A 19,079-nucleotide genomic window follows, 5' to 3' on the forward strand; every position below is an offset into this window, starting at 1 on the left:
CACCCAAAATCTCAGAGGTTACACAGGCCACAAAAACTCCAGTGGAGACATCCTACTGGACTTGAGAATTTGCTGGTCACTAGAACCCTCGGCCACTCAAGCTGGAAGACAAGAGAGGAAACAGAAACCAACATAGGAAAACATATAAAAACAGCCATCTAAAAATGATAAATTCAGAAATTAGCACCTTGAGCTATAATAACCATAAAGCCAGATGACCAGAGACCAAGATAAGAACATAATCAACAACATCCAGGTCAATATGGTACCAGCAGAGTCCAGCAATCCTACTGCAGCAAGTACTGGATATTGCAACAGAGCTGAGGCACAATAAATCACCTTAACTCCAATCTTATGAAGATTACAGAGATCCATAAAGATGAAATGAATAAATCTCTCAAAGAAATTGAGAAAAACACAAACAAAATGTAAAGAAAATGAATAAAACTACTCAAGTTCTAAAAATTGAAATAGAAGCAATAAAGAAAACTCAAACTGAGGGAATCCTGGAAGAGAAATCTAGGCAAGTAAAGTAGGAACTACAGAAACAAGCGTCACCAACAGAATGGAAGAGAGAATCTCAGGCACATAATAATTAAAACACTAAATGTACAGAACAAAGAAAGAATAACAAAAGCTGCAAGGGAAAAGGGCCATGAACTGTTAGAATCATGCCTGACTTCTCAACGAAGATTCTTAAAAGCCAGAATGGCCTGGACAGACATCTTGAAGACTCTAAGAGACCATAGATAGAAGCTAAGACTACTATACCCAGCAAGACTTTCAATCATAATAGATGGAGAAAACAAGATATTTTATGACAAAGACAAATTTAAACAATATCTACCCACAAATCCATCCCTACAGAAGATACTAAAAGAAAAACTCTAACCTAAGGAGGATAACCTCCACCACCATCATCAAAATAACATGAGTTAACAAACATAGGTCTCTAATATCTTTGGACAACAATGGACTCAATTCCCTAATGAAAGTGCGCAGGCTACCAGAATGTATGTGAAACAGGACTGAACATTGTGCTGCTTATGGGAAACGAACCACAACATCAAAGACAGACAAACACCTCAGAGTAAAGGAATGAACAAAAATTCCAAGCAAATGTTTCCAAGAAGCCATTCTAATACTTAACAAGTTAGGCTTCAAAATTAATAAAAAAAATATAGGGAAAGACACTTAATATTCATCAAAGGAAAAATCCACCAAGATGACATCTCAGTTGTGAACATATGTGCCCCAAATACCAATGCATCCACATTTGTAAAAGAAATATTGAAGCTTAAATCACACACTGAAACCTACACATTAATACTGAGAGACTTCGACATCCTGTTCCAACCAATGGACAGATTATTTAGAGAGATGCTAAACAGAAATTATTGATCTAACAGACATTATGACTCAAATGGGCAGAATAGATATCTACAGAAGAATTCACCCAAATGAAAATATACCTTCTCCTTAGCACCTCACAGAACATTCTCCAAAATTAACCATATACTTAATCATAAGGAAAATCTCAACAGATAGTTGAAAAATGAAATAACCTCACATATCTTATTAGACTCTGTGGATTAAAGCTGACTTTAATGACTTCAACAACAGAAACAATAGAAAGTCTACAAAGTCATGAAAGCTGAACAATTCTCTACTGAATGCCCATGGTTTCAAGAAAGAGATGAAGACAGAAATTAACAACCTCTTAGAATTCAGTGAAAGTGCATGTATAACATTCCCAAACTTGTAGGACAAGATAAAGGCAGTGCTAAGAGGAAAGTTCATCACATTAAGTGCCTTTATAAGGAAATTAGAGAGATCTTATACAAGTGATTTAACAACACAACTGAAATGTCTACAGCAAAAAGAAGAAAAAACACCCAAGAGGAATAGATGGCAGGAAATAAACTCAGGGCTGAAATCAATAAATTAAAAACAGAGAACATTACAAATAATCAGTGAAACAAACAGTTGGTTTTTTGAGAAAATCAACAAATTAGACAAACCATTATCCAACCTAGCTAAAAAAGGAGAGAAAGAATATCCAAATTAACAAAATCAGAAGTGAAAAGGAGACATAAGAACAAACACCAAGGAAATCCAAAGAATACTTAGGGATCTTACTTCAAAATCCTGTACTCCACAAAACTGGAAAAATTTAAAGAAGCAAACAATTTTCTTTATAGATACTAAAGTTAAACCAACATCAGATAAACAATTTAAGTAGACCTATTACTCAAAAAAAGAATAGAGGTAGTCATTAAAAGTCACCCAACCAGAAAAGCCCAGTGCCAGTTGGTTTTAGCATAGAATTTTTTTAGACTTTTGAAGACAAGCTGATACCAATACTCCTCAAATTATTCCATAAAATAGAAACAGAAGGCACACTGTCAAATTCATTTTGTGATGCTAAAGTCACCCTGGTTCTCAAAGCACACAAAGAGTCAAAAAAGAAAGAAAATTACAATAATAATAATAATAATAATAATCAGAAGAAAAATTACAGACCAATTTCCTTTATTAACATTGATTAAAAAAAAAAAAACTCCAAAACTTGGAAACTGAGTCTAAGAACACATCAAGAAAATCATCTACCATGGTAATTAAGATTCATTCCAGAGACTCAGGGGTGGTTTAACATATGATATTCTGTCAAGCATAAACAAGTAGAAGAAAAAAAGTATGATCATCTTATAAGATGGTTTAGGAACATTGTCTGTTCTTCTGCAGATCCTGAGTTCAATTCCCAGCAGCCACATGGGGAGACTGCAACCATTTGCAAAGGAATCTGATTCTCACTTCTGGTGTGAATGAAAACAGAGCACTTGTATACATAAAACACAATAAATCTTAAAAAAAAAAAAAAAAGGTGCTGAAAAAAGCCTATGCCAAAATCCAATACCTCGGTATGATAAAAGTCTTGGAGAGCTGAGCAATACAAGGGACATATCTAAACATAATAAAGCAAATATACAGCAAGCATATAGCTAACATCAAATTAATTGAGAGAAATGTAAAACAATTCCATGCAAACCAGGGATAAGACAAGGTTTTTCACTCTCTATATTTATTCAATATAGTACCTGAAGTATTAGCAAAAACAAAAAGACAACCAAACAAGTTCAAGGGAATAAAAATGGAAAGAAGGAAGTCAAATATCACTATTTGCAGATGATAAAATAGTACACATAAACAAGCCCAGAAAGTTTACAAGAAGACTCCTACAGCTAATAAACGCCTTCAGCAAAGTGGCAGGATAAAAAATTAACTAAAAAAATTGATATGCCTCTTATATACAGGTGATAATTGGGCTGAGAAAGAAATCAGAGAAATAACACCCTTCAAATTACCAAAAATATTATAAAATAACTTGTTGTATGCTACAGGCCAGCTCCAGCACACAGGGTAAACCAGCTGATGGCTGGTGATTCTCTCTGTGCTTTAACTCTTAATCCTTCAGGCTATTTACTGCAGCGGGTCCCAGCAGGAAATTCTGACCTTTCCTAACTCTTAACTGTCAGGCTGATGGTTCTGGCTCCTGTCCTTTAACTCTCAGGCTGGTAGCCTTGCTATTTGGGGCTGCTGCTTGCAATGAAAAGAAAAAAAGAGAAACCATCCATTTACACAAATATAGGGAGCTTCCACAGATTATTTATAAACACACATAAAGACACAGACAATTAGACAGACAGACACATATTTGGTGAATGGAGGAAAACTCTAACCAACCACCACCAACTTTACTTATATCTATGAAAAACTACCTCATTCAGAAATAGATACAACTGTTACATTAAAAGGAAGTTATAGTAGGATTACGGAGTCTAAGTTCTTCATTAGAACTATATCTGACTAGATACTTTTGTTTACCATAAGTTTAAAGCAGTGCTTTTATCTATATGCTCATTATGAATTCAAATCAGACATTTTATCTTTTTATTATTTCAAATGTATGTTATATATCCAAAGCAAGAGTTTTTTAAGTCAAAGTTTTTCTAAGAAACAGGTATTTGTCTTGTTTTTGTTTCTATATTCATATGCTCTTTCTTATAGTTGTGTATAGCTGGACTTTATCCTTGGACTAAACCTCGAATGAATGTATTTCCTTGATTATTAATTTGTTTCAGTCTTGTTTTCCATCTTGGTGTAATTCACATGGAGGTTCATAGAGCCTCCTAACAGCTTTTGCTTTATTGTAGGAGGCTTTTTAAATTATCTGAACCAATTCAGAAACCATTATCCAGAATTATAGAATCATCTGTAGGAAATATGCCCAACAGAGAGAATAGACCAATGGAGGAATAATATTATGGTATAGGCAGTGAGGGTCTAAGCCATGTTCAACTGCATTATGGCAGGCATAGGGCACAAGCATGGAAAGGCAATATAGCAACAATAAGCAGTCTTGAGGCAAAATCCCTGGGCTTTGCCAAAACCAGAAACTTTGCAAAACTGAATGAGTTGCCTCCATAAAGCTCACTTGCTTGCATTTTCCAACTCAGCATGCAATTGCTTCCATCTGGTGTAACTCTAACCATGCAAGTGAAATATCTGTATGACAAGAAATTCAAGTCTTTGAAGAAAGAAACTGGAGAAGATATCAGAAGTTAGAAAGATCAACCATGGTCATGGACATTAAAAACGGCCATCTTACCAAAAGCAATCTACAGATTCAATGCAATTCCCAACAAAATTCTGAATTCAATTATTTACATAACCTTGAAAGAACAATACTCAATTTCATATGACAAAAGAAAAACCCAGGATAAAATCTTGTACAATAAAAAAAAAATTGTAGCGGTATCCCAGTCCCTGATCTCAAGTTGTACTACAGAGAAGTAGTAATAGAAACCACATGGTATTGGCATAATAACAGACATGTTGATCAATGGAATCAGTTTGAAGAATCAGAAATAAACTCACACACTTATGGATACTTGATTTTTGTCAAAGAAGCCAAAATTATACAATGGGGAAAAAAAAGCATCTTCAACAAATGGCATTGGTCTAACTGGATGTCTGCATGTAGAAGAATGCAAGTAGATCCATATTTATTACGCTGCACAAAACTCAAGTTGAAGTGGACCTCAACATAAAACTAGACACACTAAAGCTAATAGAAGAGAAATCGGGGAAAACCCTTGAACACATTGGCTCAGGAGACAATTTCTGGAATACCAATCAAGCAGGCACTAAGATCTACAATAAATGGGACCTATGAAATTGAACAGCTTTTTAAGGCAAAGGATGCCACCAGTAGGCTAAAAGGTAGGCTACAGAATGGGAAAAGTTTTTCACCGACGCCATATATTTCATAAGGCCAGTATTCAAAATATATAAAGAATTGAATAAAGTAGACATCAACTAACCAAATAAACTAACTGAAAAGTGTGGGATACAGATCTAAATAAAGAATTCTTGACAAGAGGAATTTCTAATGGCCAAGATTTACTTAAAAGAAATGTTAAACATCTTTAGTCTACAGACTCTGAGATTCCATCTTACACTCTTCAGAATGGCTAAGATAAAAAACAAAAGCAAAACAAAACAAAAATCCCCACAAGTAACAGTTCATGCTGATGTGAATGTAGATCAGGAGGAACGCTACTCCATTGTTGGTGGGAGTGCACGCTTGTACAACCACTTTGTAAATCAATATGGCTGTTTCTCAGAAAATTGGGAATCAATATATCTCAAGATGCAGCTGTCCCTGGCTGTCCAGACCCGCCGGACAGTCCACTGAGACCCACGGACCCATAGGGAGAGAATGGGGGGGGGGGGACAAGAGACACAAAGAATAGACAGCAAGTCAAAGAGTCTGATCAAGCTGACAAAATTTTATTTTCTCAGGCTGCTTATAAGCACATGGCAGTATGTGGGGTGGGGGCAGCGGGGGAACTAGGGTGAGAGTGAGGTCAGTCCCCTACTGCTGCATATCACACAATGTTCCCTTCATGGTCAGGTAGCCCTGCGCTGGCAGTTCCCAAGAAGCGTGGGACTGGAGCTAACCCAGGTGAAACAGATCTATATCTGGTTATTGCGGAAGCTAAAGACAGGAGGTCTCCTGGAAAGTTCTCTGAGAGGTCACCGAAAGGGAGGGAGCAGGAAAGGTTTTTGTCAAGTAGAACACAAGGGGTCCAAATGGCCGTATTTGCTGAAAGTGCCCCCATCATCTCCCCCTTTCTTGTATACAACGAAAACAGAGAGGGGGAAGTAGAGGCCTGATCCCCATGAAGAGAAGGGCATTGCGTTAAAAGGTCGATGTTCAGTCTCTCTGGACTGACCATGTCCTCAACCTCCCGGGCGCTTTTGCGGGGGAAAGGGGGGCATCTGGTGCCATGGATTCGCGCCAAACCTTTATGCAATCAGGCATGCTTCTCAGGAGTTTGCCAAGGAAGGAGTGCGGGCAGAACTCCATGCAGTGCTAAGCCTCGCACCCTCTCTATGGTCTTTGGGAGAGTGATGATCTTTGGGGGGGCTTCATCCTCAAAGTCAGCCTCAGCCAGGTGCAGATAGTGAACTGTAAAGGTTTTGCTGCGAGGTCTTCAAACTGCCTCTTTATTAGAGAGGTCAGTCGAGCAAAGGCCCAGGGACCGAAAGAGACCAGGAGTAATAGACCAAGAAGTGGCCCGAGAACAGAGGGAAGAGGAGTGGACAGCCACGGAGAAGTAGAGAACCAGTTTTTATACCAGCTTTCGCTTTTCTCCCTCTCTCTCTCTGTCATTTTTCCAGTGCTTCTCGTACTCTACGCGTGCTATCCCTCACCACGCCGGATTTATCTGCCAAAAAAGCAGCATTCTTCTTTTAAAGCTGCACAGAGCCTCCCCCCCCACCCCCGTTGTAAAAACAGAAGATCAAGACCTCATCAGTTTTGCAAAACCACCTCTGCTAGGGAGGGAAGTGACTCACTGAGTGCCTCAATGCTTTTTTGAATTTCCCGAACATCCTGATCTAAAGTAGCGCTGAGTTCAGAATAATATTGATTGGAAAGGACCAGGGATGAGATCCCGCTACCTGCGCCCACCACCCCGAGTCCCAGGATGATTGCAACCATGATTGCTGTTATGGGTTCCCGGGGTCATCTATGGAGGAGTGAGGCGGAATTGTCAGGGGAGTCGTCCGAAGGGGAATGCTCTTCTTGGTTCCACAAGTGAAAGAATTCAGGGGGAGAGTACGGTTAATTGTGGGATAATTTGAACAAGAACACAAAAGTCCTTGCCTGCAACAAGATTAGGAGCAAATATACAGGGCGTAAGACCTGATAAGCAGGCCCACCAAGTATCTAAAGGGGGGACAATATATGTAGATGTAGAACTATTGGGATAAGTCAGGGCACTGTTACTTAGGAAGGATAGGGAGGCGGGAATAAGAGTCCCAGGTCCCAACAATCAAGTTCCTGTCCCCGACACCCATTCGAGGGAGAGACGCTCAGGACTGGGCTGATGCCAGCGACAGGTGGAGTGATTTGAAACCACCGTATAGTCAAGGAGACTGCAATGCCCTCATAAAAGGGTGGGGAAGAATGATAGCAAAGCCAACATTCTTCTGAAAGGTTAGGATGAGAGGCATTAATGGGCAAAAAGGTTTGTTGTACAAGGGTAAACACAAGGTGTGAGGAGGCTGTTGAAGGAGGGGTAGTAGTGGGCATTTGTGGGGAGTAAAATATATCTATGGAAGGTGTGGGAGTCTGAGAAAGCTTAGGTATGGGAACCTGAGTAGGCTTAGCAAGAAGAGGTTTACGAGGTTTTGGGGCTAGCACAGGATTAAGCCCAATCGCCTGAGGAGCATGCGGGCAGGGGGTCTCTTTTAGAAGCTTTATGGAGAAGGTGATTCCAGTATCTGTGCCCTGTTGGTATAATCGAAGTCCCCAATGAAATCCTCGAGTCCAGTCGCACAAGACGACCTGGAGCAGTAATATTAATCTGAAGGGGCAGGCACCATCCCTGAGTATTATGGTTGGATGATTTGCAAGCATCAATGGCCTCAAGAGGATTATTGGGTTTGGGAAAGCCCCGTTTTAAGGTAATATAATCCCATGAGGAAGACGGTTTCCAATATGTACTTCCCATTGTTTCACAGCCTCAAGCTGCGCAATAATAATCTAACTTGCCACCGCATTTGTGATGCCAAGCCCTATCGCGGTGGGTCCCGGGCAGACATAGAAATCAGTCTCTTGCATCAGGGTCCGGAGAGAGTTACTGGAACCGGGCCCAGATGTTTCGGCGCACCGATGCAAGGGACAGAGATACCCCAACAGGAGCAGGAATCCCGAATTGAGGTGCAAAAGGGGCGGGCTTTTCAGGCAGATGTCTCTCTGGGGAAGAATGGGCTGTAAGTTGAAATTCCAAACCCCAAGGTACTCCAGCACCAAGTGCCATTTTACATAAGTCAGGGGTCAAGTGAATCAGGATACCAAATAACAAACAGGAGAAATCCGTGAGGAAGACCAGACAGGATCACCCCTCTCGGAGAGAACTACCCAAGTCCAATTCCAGGCATAATGGATGTTGGTCTGAGGTCGTTCCAATCCGCGCATGTGAAGCAGAGGGCCCATCAGGAGGAACAGGAATAACAGGCACATCGTCGTCAGGGCTGGCTGGATTGTTGTTATGTTCTATGGAGACAGAAAAGGATGGAGCCTCAGCAGGAGCATTGTCCTCCATGCTGGGCAATGGGTTAACTTGTCAAAGAAGTCTTTCAGGGAGCCATCGAGGACCACTTTCCTCAGTATCAAAAATGCAAGCCGAACCTCGGCCCCAAATGAGGATTGGGTCGGGGTCCTTCCATTGACCAATCAGGGGATCTTTCCAGCGGGCCAGAGCATGCCATAAACGGTCAGCAGCTGACTTGTTATTTTGGTCAAGGGTAAGGAAATTAAGCACGAAGAGCGTGTGTGAGAGCCAATTATGGGGGGGGGGTAGAGTGTTGGAAAATGGATTTTCAATTTATGGAGGCTGTTTTTATAAGTGTTTGATGTGCCCGCTCGACAATGCCTTGGCCCTGAGGATTATAAGGAATGCCTGTAATATGTTTGATGCCAAGGGAGGCACAAAAGGCCTGGAATTTATTACCAGTGTATCCTGGGCCATTGTCAGTTTTAATAGTTTTAGGGAGGCCCATCACGGAGAGACAACGAAGCGTGTGGGTAACAACATCCTTAGAGGCCTCACCCGACAAAGGAGAGGCAAAAATGAAGCCACTCAAGGTATTAACAGTGACATGAGGTATCTGAGTTTGCCAAAAGGAGGAAAATGAGTAATATCCATTTGCCATAGGGCATTGGGGAGCAACCCACATGGGTTAACATCCAAGTGGGGAATGGGGAGATGGGAAACACAAGTATGACAACCCTTTACTATCTCCCTAGCCTGTTCTCTAGTGATTTTATACATAAGACGCAGGGTGGTGGCATTGAGATGATGAAGGGAGTAGGCATGCTTTGCCTGAGTTAATGGATCGAAAAAGGTTAAATCAAATGCGTCAGTACGGGTGGCTGCGTCTGCCGGGGCGTTGCCTTCTGACAAGGGGCCAAGAAGGCCAGTGTGAGCTCGGAGATGGGTAAGAAAGAAAGAAAGGGCACGAGTTTGAATGTACTTTTGTATCTCAGCAAATAAGGAGGAGGCCCGTGAAGAGGCTTTAATGTAAGGCACAGTTTCCAACAAGGGAACAGAATGTGCCACATATGCCCTATCTGTATATATATTAAGAGGAGCGTGAGGAAAGGTTTTGAAAACCTGGAGCACAGCAAAGAGCTCAACCAACTGGGCCGAAGAGAGGTCGGTAATGAAGGTGTGTGTTTCTCCATTAATCACATAGGCTGCACTGCCATTTGAGGAACCATCAGTAAACACCAGAAGGGCATTTACAAGTGGCCTGTGAACTGTTTTTCATGGAAAAACGAAGGGGTGAAGTCGGGCAAACTGAATGAGGGGAATCTTCAGGATAATAATTATCAATCTGTCCCGGGAATGAATCAAGGGCGGTGCCCCAAATCGAAGGAAGTTTGGAGAAGCCAGTTGACTTGATCTGCCGTATATGGCGTAACTATTAAATCAGGTTCCTTACCAAAGAGCTGTCGGGACATCCTTCTTCCTTTTACTATGAGTTGGGCAAGCAATGAAGCATAGGTGGCAAGGACCTTTGAGGGGGAGGAGGACAGAGGGACCCAAAGGAGGGGAGTTCCCCTGGTGGGAGAATGGGATGAACCCTGCCAGAAAACTCCAATGGGAGAATGGGTGGTAGCACAGAGTATATACACGAGAGGTATATGGGAAGCAAACTGAAAGGAGGATTGTGATTGTATTGCTTGGTTGATTAAGGTAAGGGATTCTGTAGCCTCAGGTGTAAGTTCTCTGGGGGAGGAAGGGTGAGAGTCTCCCTTTAGTAACTGGTAGAGGGGCACCAAAGCTTCAGGAGGTATCTTTAAATGAGGCCTAAGAAATTGTAGGTTTCCTAGAAAATTTTGATAATCATGGAGTGTTTGAAGAGATGAGGTTCGTACCTCAAGCTTGGGGGCATAGACCTGTTGTGACTTGAGTTCATACCCCAGATACATGAAAGGTTCAGACATTTGAATCTTTTCAGGAGCCACCTTAAGTTTAGCAGCAGAGAGAGCGCACTGAAGCTGTTGAAAACAGGCGACAAGCCCTTGTGGACAAGAACCTGCCAAGAGGATGTCATTCATATAATGAAGGATGTAAATAGAAGCCCAAGCATCGCTCACGGGTTGTATAATATGTCCCACAAACTTTTGAGCCAGGGTAAGGCTGTTAGCCATCCCCTGGGGCAGTGCCTTCCATTGATATCGTGGCATAGATTGTTGGAAATTAATCTGAGGGAGACTAAAGGCAAAGTGACTACAATCCTCCGGATGGAGGGGTATAGTGAAAAAACAATCCTTAAAGTCAATAACTATCTTATGGAAATCACGAGGGATGGCAGAGGGGGAGGGAAGGCCAGGTTGCAATGCTCCCATTACTACCATGGCCTTATTTACTGCCTGTAAATCCTGTAGAAGTCTCCATTTGCCTGATTTCTTTTTAATAACAAATATAGGAGTGTTCCAGGGTGAGTTGGAGGCTCAATATGTCCAGCAGCAAGCCGTTCCTGCACTAACAGCGTAGCCGCATCAAGTTTTTCTTTGGAAAGGGGGCATTGGTCAACCCAAACCGGAGACAAAGACTTCCAAGTAATCTTGTCCGCATGTAGGGGTGCATTTATGGCAGGGCCCCCTAGAAAAAAGGGTAACCAAGTCCTTCTCTTCCTCTTTTTGGAGAGGTCTCTATGGGTGCTGTCCTGCCCTGGGCATGAGTGCCCAGTCGCTGACCCGGTAGCTACCCTTGGTTCATCATGAGTTTAGTTACTGTTTCGTTGGGGCTAAGCATCAACACATTCATGTGAGACAAAATGTCTCTGCCCCAGAGATTGATAGGAAGGTCTGGGATAACGAAAGGAATGACCAATCCTGAGTTGCCTTCCTGATCTGACCATCTGATTGCAGAAGCACTAATGAGGGGATTTTGAGAATGTCCAATGCCCTGCAAATGGGTCGTTGATTCCGTCAAGGGCCAATGTTTTGGCCAATGCTCATATGCTATTACTGTGGCATCAGCTCCGGAATCGAGGAGCCCCTTAAATGACCTTCCATTAAGAAACAAAGTGAGCATAGGTTTGGAGGGAGAAATCTTTTGCACCCAGAATGCCTCTGTGGATGGAGGGTCAAGATTGCGGGTTTTAGTTAGTGCCCTAGAGGGCCCAGGCTCCAGAGGGAGGAGCAGGGCCTGTGTCAGGCTTTGACCAGCAAGGATATATACGGGTCCCTGTAGGGCAGAGACCAAGAGTTAGTACTCTCCCGAATAGTCAGAATCAATGGCACCTGGATGATCTTGAATGCCCTTTAAGGCAGAAGAGGCACGTTCAATGATTAGACCAAAGGTATTAGCAGGCAAGGGACCAAATATTCCAGTAGGAAGTAATCTAGTTCCTTCCTCAGGTGTTAATATTGTGCTGGTGGTGGTACAGAGGTCCAATCCTGGGCTGTTTTCACTTGTTTGCCAGAGATCTGAAATGGATTGTGGGCTGACAGAGGGCAACATTGGGAGTGGTGACCCGAGGCTGGGGTGAATGTCAATGCTGGGTTTTGGGGTGGCATGTTGGCCAGAACGAACCCAATTCCTCCAAGGCTCGCTCAGTTGATGGGGGCTGGAGGTTGCCCCCGAGGGAAGTCTCCCGACCCATGAGGAGGAAGGATGTTGCCCTGTAAATCAGTCTTGGAGCGGCACTCAATAGCCCAGTGACGTTCCCGTTTGCAATGTGGGCAGACTGTGGCTGGTTGGAGCCGAGCAGTCAAGGGTGTGTTAGTTAGTCTACCTGAGAGGGAAGTTTGGCCATTTTCCAAGGTCTTACAGGGCCGAGGATATTCCCTGGCAAAGTGCCCAGGCTGGCCACAATTAAAGCAGGCTCTTTGCAAAGAACGAGAACCAAGACCAGCCCTCTGAAGGGCGGCTCCAATGGCCAGGCCATATACCATGGCTGGGGCCATATACCAGCACAAAGTCGAACGTAATCAGAAAGAGTTCTTTTCCAGTGGTGTTTAAGAACGTCCTGACATGTCGGGTTAGCATTCTCAAAAACCAACTCCTTGATAAAAGGATTTTCTGGATCCTGAGGTCCAAACAAGCGGCTCGCAGTCTCATTAAGGCCACTGATAAAACCACTATAAGGTTCCTCAGGGCCCTGTCTAATTTTTGTAAGAGCGACTGAGGCAGAGCCCCGTGAAGGGAGCTTTTTCCAGGCACCAAGGGCGGCTTGTCTCACCTGTGCCAGGAGGCCAGGAGTATAAGCAATTTGTTCATTGAGGGTATCAAAGGGGGTGTCACCCAATATTTTATTTGCGGTCCAATCTCGAATGCCTTCATTACGGGCGTTTCTCGTTGATAAGTCTTGTGCTGCCTCCTGGAATTCAGCCTTCCATAGTACAAAGTCTCCTCCTTGAAGGGAGGCATGGGCAAGTTGTTTAAATTCATTAGGAGTGAGCCAGGCCTCTGTAGAAGCCTCCAACAAGGCCAGAGTAAAGGGCACTGTTGCACCATATTTTGTCACAGGTGCTATCATTTTCTCTATAACAGACAAGGATAGAGGAGTATAGACCAAAGGATGCGCCTCCACAGGAGCTTCCGGATCGCCCACAGTACCTTCCTTGGCCTCTCCCTCGTCCGTTTCCTCTCCTTCACTCTCCTTCCGGCCCCTGGGAATTCTCCTGCTGTCTGGCGAGCAGGTGTTGCACCCCCACTAGGAATAGTCATACCACTATGAAGTGAAAGTGGAAAAGCATGTGTAGTGTGGGGTGGCCGCTCAGAGAGTGCCTCACCATCCGAAAATGAGAGGCCAGCGAGCTGTTGGTTCAGATTCCTAAGTGTCTTAAGGAGAACAATTTGTTCCTGTTGGTTACGGACTAGCTCAGAGAGGGTCGAGAGGTCAGCAATGGTGACCGTTCGTGCCTGACAGAGTGGAGGGTTGGCAGCGAAAATCTGATTAAGTGGCTGAGGATCATAGGGAGGCGGAGGGTGAAAGGGGGTGGGGGGAAGAAACAGAGAGAGGCTTAGGATCCCCTAAGTTTTTGTTTTAGGGTTAGCTAAAGTTGAGGAGGGAATGTCATCAGGTTTTGCCTCCTTAGACACAATTAGGGTCGCCTCCAATTTCACAGGTGGCCAGTCAGAGTTATGGTATCGTGCGGCCTCTTCTTCCAGGGAGGCAGCATCATCAGGGTCAAGAAGTTCATCATCTCCAAAATCAATGAGGGAAGGATATACTGTTGCTAGTAAGCAGAGGCAAAAGGCGAGACAGGGCAGGAGGGGAGAGTGGAACAGAGGAATTGGAACAACCAACAGCCGTCTCTGAGTCAGGACTCAGCTTGTGGGTCTAGTTCCCTTCAGGAGTCTGAGGCCGGGATCGAGAGGTCACAGATGGCGACCGGGAGCAGCGATGGAGGAGTTGCTCTCCTTCCTCAATTACATTTTTGACATCAGGCCAATCATGATGAGTCTTAAGGACTTCATTAATGAGATTCCAGTAACTAAAAGCCGTCACAGGCACCTTTCCAGGACCGAAAGTATTATAATAATCCTGGAGACAATCCCCAACCGTTCACCACTTTTTCTCACTAATAGTTCCTTCTTGTGGAAACCATGGACAGATATCAGCTAAGAATTTTAAAAACCTAATAAGATCCTTCTTTTTAACTTTACTACCTCGCGTCTTGAGTGAATTTTTAAGCCCAGAACCAAAGAGATCATGTCGAGAAATGGCTTGTCCCATAAGAAAAGAGAGATATATGATATGCACTAGAAACCTATGACATGCACCGCCTGAAACTCACCAATTGCCTGAGAACCACTCAGGAGACTCCAAGTCTTGAATGCCGGCCTTTCCACTGATAGTGGGGCGGTGTTCTCTCCAAAGGCGTTGCGTCGAGTCCCACGTTGGGCACCAGTTGCCCAGACCCACGGGACAGTCCACTGAGACCCACGGACCCCTAGGGAGAGAATGGGGGGAACAAGAGACACAAAGAATAGACAGCAAGTCAAAGAGTCTGATCAAACTGACAAAATTTTATTTTCTCAGGCTGCTTATAAGCACATGGCAGTATGTGGGGTGGGGGCAGCGGGGGAACTAGGGTGAGAGCGAGGTCAGTCCCCTACTGCTGCATATCACACAATGTTCCCTTCATGGTCAGGTAGCCCTGCGCTGGCAGTTCCCAAGAAGCGTGGGACAGTAGGACTGGAGCTAACCCAGGTGAAACAGATCTATATCTGGTTATTGAGGAAGCTAAAGACAGGAGGTCTCCTGGAAAGTTCTCTGAGAGGTCACCGAAAGGGAGGGAGCAGGAGAGGTTTTTGTCAAGTAGAACACAAGGGGTCCAAATGGCCATATTTGCTGAAAGCGCCCCCATTACCTGGCATATACTGAAAGAATATTCCAACCTACTGTAATGATACTTGCTCAACTATGTTATTAGTAGCTTTACTAAAGTAGCCAGGAATTGAAAACAGCCTAGATGTCATTCATCTGAAGAATGGATAAAGAAAATGTAGCGCATTTACACAATGGAGTATTACTCATGAAATGTGCAGGCACATGGATGGAACTAGAAAATATCATCCTTAGTGAGGTAACCAAAACTCAAAAAAAAACAAAAGTAGTATGTACTCACTTATAAGTGGATATTTGCCATAAAGGGTAACCATGCAACAATCCACAGATCCAGGGACAGTAAATAACAAGGAGGGCTCAAGGTGGGGGGTACATGAATCTCAAGGTAAAGGGGCATAAAATAGACGTTGAGGATGGATAGGGGGCTTCTGGAGAAAGAACTGAAAACAGGAGAGATTTGGTGTGGGAGCGATGGAGGGGGAGAGTACTGGAAGAGACAACAACTAGAATGGGGGGCATCTCTGGAAAGAGATAGAAACCTAGTGTATTTAAAACTCCCTTGAAGCCATGAAGATGATACTAGCTAAAACTCTTAGCAATGGGGGATATGGAATGAACTGACCATCTCCTGTAACCCAGTAAGACTCCCAGTAGTAGAATTGAGACAGAAACCCAGCCACAAAGCCTTTTACTACCAATTTGTCCTGCCTGCAAGATGTGCTAGGGTAAAGGTGGCATAGAACTTGTGGGAGTGGCAAACTAACGCATGGCTCAGCTTGAAACCCATGCCATGAGAAGGAGCTGTTGTACTACCTGGAAGATCATGACCCAGAGGCTGGATAGCTTAGATACCTAGGATAGAAAATGATTCTTAATGATATTCTTCTGCACTAATAAACTATTGCCTAGACTAGCTGTCATCAGAGAAGCTTCACCCAGAAAGTGATGGAAACAGATGCAGAGACTCACACCCAAACATTAGGCAGATCTTGGGGAAAGGGAGAGGAAGGATTATAGAAGTCAGAGGGGACAAGGACACCATAAGAAAACCCAAAGAATCAACTAACCATGGCTCATAGAGGCTCACAGAGACTGAATAGTCAACCAGGCACTCAGCATTGTACTGACCTAAGTCCTCTGCAAATATATTACAATTGTATAGCTTGATCTTTGTGTAAGACTCTGAACAATGGAAAGAGGGGCTGCCTCTGACTCTGCTGCCTGCCTTTAGGACTTTTTCCTCCTACTGGGTTGTCTCCTTTAGCCTTAATAGAAGAGGAGGTGCCTACCATTCCTGAAACTTGATATACCATGGCTGGTTGATGTCCAAGGGAGGCCTGCCCTTTTCTGAGGAGGACTGGATGGAATGAGAAGAAGAGGGGAGGTGGGGAAAGGGCCTGAAGGAGAGGAAGGAGGTGAAACTGTAGTCAAGATGTAAAAATAAATAAGTTTATATAACTATTTGCACCCCTTACACTCACGTGTAAAGCATCCTCAACAAATGGTGCTCAGAAATTTGGGTGTACATGCAGAAGAATGAAATTAGACATCTATCTATCTATCTATCTATCTATCTCTATCATTTACCTATTTTCTTGTTATTATTATTTGTCCTCTATCTTGTTATAATCTATCATAATCTCTCTCTCTCTCTCTCTCTCACACACACACACACACACACACACCTATCATCTATCATCCATCACCTATCACCTTGAACAAAATCAACTCTAGTTGGATCAAAGACCTAAATGTGAAACCATAAGCATGGAAATTTCTAGAAGAAAACCTAGACAGTACCTTGCATAATATAGGTATAGGAAAGGGCTTCCTGAATAGGACTAGATTTGCCAAGGAACTAAGCTCAATAATTAAGAAATGGTACATCATAAAACTAAAAAACTTCGGTATAGCTAAAGATATAATCAACTGGGTGAAGAGAAGCCCACAGAATTGGAGAGAATCATTGCCAATTATCCATCTGAAAGAGGCTGAATATCCAGAATATATAAAGTACATAAAAACCAAAGAATAAAAAAACCTAAGGACCCATTTAATAATTGACATTTGATCTGAACAGAGATTTCTTAAAAGAAGGAAAAATGGCTTTTGAAAAATCCAAGAAATATCTATCATCACCAGAAAATAGGGAAATACAAATCAAAACGACTTTGACATTTGATCTTATTCTACTTAGTATAGCTGTGATCAACAGAACAATTGACAGTAAATGCTGAAAAGGATGTGGGAGAAAGGGAACTCTCTCTTACTATTGTTTGATTTGTTAACTGCTCTAGCCACTCAGAAAATTGGTGTGAGGAATTCTCAAAAATCCAAAAACAAATCTACCATATGACCTAGTCATACCACTCCTTGGCATATGTCCAAAACATTTGACATCCCATTCCACAGATACTTGCTTAGCTATGGTCATAGGTGCTCTACCTGCAATATCTAGGAAATGGTGACAACCTAAATGTCCTTCAGTTTTTAAAATAGATAATGGAAATTTGGTAGAAACACACTATGTATATTCAGATTTGACTGCATAACAATAGCATCTAGAAAAGTGAGAGGACCGACTGAGGAAGAGGGTAGTGGAGCAATAGAGATGGGGAAAATAGGGTACAAATGATCTAAAGGGAGAAATGAGAAATTTCCTGGGTTCTAATTAGGAATGAGAAAGGAGATAAAGTCATAAAGAAGGAGGTGAGTAAAATAACAATAATTACACCTGAAAAATTCATAAGACATAACATTACCATATATCTGCTTCAAATTACTTATAATACAAATAAGTCAGTACATATATAGATAAGCATACATAATTTAAATGAAAATTTCTCATCTGGGTTTGGCAGACTAGGAGTTACAGAGATTCCCAAGATAGGCAAACAGATAGGAAGGGGGTCCATGGCTAGGAAATAAAGGTGGCAAACTGCCAAGGTTTCTTCTTCACTGTCCTAACCTGAGATAAAATCTTGGCACCTTAGAACAAAGGCTTTTCAGGCCTTTTCTCTGCTTGATAAGGCACTCTGCTGATGAACTGACTCAATAAATTCTAAAGCCCCATCAGGAGTTGTTTACACAGCAGTTGTGGGCCAAGGCAATCTTTCTTCAAACTGCTCAACTTTAAATTAAAGAAGGAATAGTGTTTAGAGACTTAGCAAAGAAAACAAAATAAAACCCAGCCTTCTCTCTCTCTCTCTCTCTCTCTCTCTCTCTCTCTCTCTCTCTCTCTCTCTCTCTCTCTCTCTTTCTCTCTTTCTCTCCCTCTCTCTCCTTTCTTTCTCTTTCTTTCTTTCTTTCTTTCTTTCTTTCTTTCTTTCTTTCTTGTGCTTCCCGACTTCCTCCATCTTTTTTGCAGAGGGTCTTTTTCTCTTTGTACCTGCTGTGCTTCTGCACCTCAATAAATGCATATCTTCTGATTCAGCCGATTCTCTCGCCTCCTGTGATTCTGTCTGCTACAGTTTCAATGTTTGAGAATCCTCTATTGCTACCAGTCGTGCTCAAGAATTTTCCTGCCTTTAAATTTTTTTCCTGACTGTGAAAATAATCCTGGTCTAGACCTCTAGATGGTAGCAGGCTGAAAATACTACTCGAAGAGCCATAGACCATCTAAAAGTAATCCCATCATCTGGGGAGTGAAGTGATCTTGGAGGAGAATTTATGAGTACCACTTACTAAACCAAGATAATCCCAAACTACATCTTAGCTAATTGTCCTCCTACCCACAAATAAGCGTTAACCTAGGCGCTCATTAGTGAATACTTTCTTTGCAAGAAATGGAGAGTATCATAGAAAAAAAGCCATTCAAATGCAGAGTTGTGGAGCCCAGTCACAGCTGATACATCTACAACACAACTCCAGCACCTAAGCTTCAGGGATTCATTGGGAAAAGGGGTGGAAAAATTGTAAGATTTCTAAGAACAGTTTTCTGTGATATTGTGTAGAAAAAATAACATAATACACCCAATAAAGTCTTACCAATATGGCTACCTATACATGACTTGAAAAGGATGGCACAAATAAATGTGCTAATGTTGGGTCTAAGAGAGGAGCAAACACTGAGTTCTGTGCATGGATAGTTTTGTGATAGCGGGTGTTTACATAGGTTTAAGGGGAAGCAATAG

This window comes from Acomys russatus, chromosome 2 (genome assembly GCF_903995435.1).
Source record: "Acomys russatus chromosome 2, mAcoRus1.1, whole genome shotgun sequence".
Lineage (NCBI taxonomy): Eukaryota > Metazoa > Chordata > Mammalia > Rodentia > Muridae > Acomys > Acomys russatus.